The sequence below is a fragment of the Triticum urartu genome, chromosome 5A (genome assembly GCF_056163025.1).
Source record: "Triticum urartu cultivar PI428250 chromosome 5A, HENAU_Tu73, whole genome shotgun sequence".
NCBI lineage: Eukaryota > Viridiplantae > Streptophyta > Magnoliopsida > Poales > Poaceae > Triticum > Triticum urartu.
Window position 1 is genome coordinate 547,960,132 of NC_141877.1, and position 2,640 is coordinate 547,962,771.

The 2,640-nt window shown below is 39.9% G+C and overlaps 1 pseudogene; it reads left to right on the plus strand.

Annotated features, from left to right (window-relative positions):
* The first annotated feature begins 790 nt into the window (after window positions 1-790).
* LOC125507322 (cation-chloride cotransporter 1 pseudogene) lies at window positions 791-1,774 on the plus strand (annotated as a pseudogene).
* The last annotated feature ends 866 nt before the right edge of the window (window positions 1,775-2,640 follow it).

The window sequence follows — 2,640 nt, forward strand, 5'->3', positions numbered from 1 at the left end:
CAACACTTAGCAATCATAAGCACTCAATTCATGCAAAGGAAAAACTTGCATGAATGCAAAAGAACAATTCACAAATCACAATTGTTGGGTTGCTGGGTTTAATTTCATTCAACTTGTTCTTCCCAATTTATGTGTAGGGTTTAGTTGATATTTGACTTCATTACAATATTCAACTAGGGTTAATTAATTTGTTTCCAAATACTAATAGGTTCAAGTTGGCAATCCTAGTTCAACATTTTTGAACCCTAAATGATCTGACCATCATTTGTTAATGTATTTAAATTTGAATTTGAGATTTGACTTGCACTATTTGAATTATTTGACCTAGGATTGTGTTTTGAATTTGAAGTTCACTTCTAGACCATCATGTTTCCAATGTTTAATTAAATGACCCTAATAATTATCTTATTATAAGCTAACTAGGGTTCATCACTTTTAATATTAAACTTCAATTAATTGAAAATATTTCCAAATATTTTATTTAATGTTCTAACATGTCTCAATTAAGCCTAGCATTTAATTATATCTATTGAATTTGGTTTGTTCCAAATTTTATTTCATTAAGTAAATTCAAATAGATGTGAGAGTAGGGTTTCCAAGTTTCTGTCTAGAAACAATTTTGAATATTACTGGCATGGAAGTTCGCAATGTGTCTTTTGTCACCATGATGGGACAATAAAATATTTATTTTTCAAATGCAAATCGGCTCATTCTATATGGTCAATCATCCAAATAGCTTTTGTCTTGTATCCTCCTTGTAGTGTTGCCAATGTATTTGGCAATTGCCTACATGAGATTTATCGCAGGTTTAGAACTCTTCTCAAGGTGGGAGTGCTTGCCGTTATTTGGTCACTTTGACTATGTAGAAATGGTAAGGTTTTTAATGATAGAAGTAACTCTCTTATGCAGGTTATCCACAGGTGTACCAGGACTCTTTGTTTATGGTCCTGTCTACAAAGGATGGAGAATCGAGACCTGTTTACGGAGGTGTATAGACGATTGGAGGAAACGGCGATGGACACTTTTACCCAACATGCATGGGTGGATGCGTAATCTTAGGATTGGCTCCCCTCCGCTTAATTTAGGCATTATACGGACTCTGTATGTGTCTTTGTATTTCACCTTTTATTTTTTGTTTGAGTGAGAGGACATTGTTTGGCTATGTGCATCTTAGTTATGAAAAGGCCAGGTGTAATGCTTAAATCTTTTAAGTTATAAAGCACCCCTTATTGAAAAAGAAAAACTCCTGCTCACAAAAGCAACCTTTGAAAGGTGCAAGATTCAAGTCTTCTGCGTAGCTGAAGAGGAAACTGATGCTGAAGAGCTAAAGACTGATGTCAAAAAGTTCTTGTACGATCTTAGGATGCATGCCGAGGTCGTTGTGACTATGAAGTCGTGGTAATCTTACGTGGAGTGCAGTAGCAGTAGTGCTCAGCTAGATGATTCCCAGGAGGCATACACAAGTCCGCAGCGAAGGATCAGTGCATACCTTTCTGAGATGAAGGAAACCACAGAAAGAGAAGGACGGCCGCAGATGGTGGATGGGAAGCAAGCTCTTGTGATGAGCAAACAAAAACTCGATGGATTCCTCTACACAATGTTGAAGTTGAAGTCCCTGATACCCAGGCACTCCAGGATGGCAGCTATTGTGCTAGTGAACCTCCCTCCTCCACCGCTGAATCCCCTTGCATACTTCTACATGGAGTACATGGATCTGCTTGTGGAGAACGTCCCATGCATGTCCATAGTTTTTTTAGGGTGCACATGTCAATAGTTAGGGGATATATACAGAAGAGATGTTGTCACATTTTTTTACTTGATAGAATATACAGTCAATACTTGGACACACAACAAATGAATATTTGGCCATTACAAATTTTGTAGCCCTGTTCGACAGTTCTACAAACACAAGTACGTACTTTCCCCACAAAGAAGAACACAATAAGTACTTGTCAGGGACCTTCCCTAGCCCATACATGTACTTGGGCTGGACCTTGGATATCATATGGGCCGGGCCTGGCTGTGCAGCGCTAACCGCTACTAGCTACAAGTACCCGGAGGCGAAGCAACGACAGGGGTATCCAGTGGATCACCGAACGAACCGGCGGCGGCTACCTGCTCCCCTTTCTCTGTTCTTCCCCTACCTTGTCTCCCTCTGTTCCTGTAATCAAATTCGTATGTAATCGAAGCTTGTATCTCAAACCAGTGAGAGATCGTAGTAGATCGAGTGATCCCCAACCTGTCCTTTACAGTACTTCCCTTTTTTCACTAGAACAAATAGTAGCGATAGTGATCCTGCTTGTGTTATTTTCCATGGTCTGTATCCATATGACTAGTTTTCACTGAATGATTGCCGCAATCCACACTAGCTAGTTTGCATACGATACTCGGTGTACCTGCCGTTGAAGTAACTTTTGATATTACACCGATGAATACAAGGTTTTTCCAGCTTGGCTTGACCATCCAGTCTCGTAGGATGTGAAGCTCGGACAATATGTGAGCAAACGAAGCTATCAAAGGGTGTCCTGAGAGATGTTCTTGTAGCAGGAACATTTTCGATACCTCACAATCCTAGCTATGTCGTCGTAGACCTCATGTTGGTTGAGATGTTAGGGAATGAGAATCAGACCTTCCATGCCA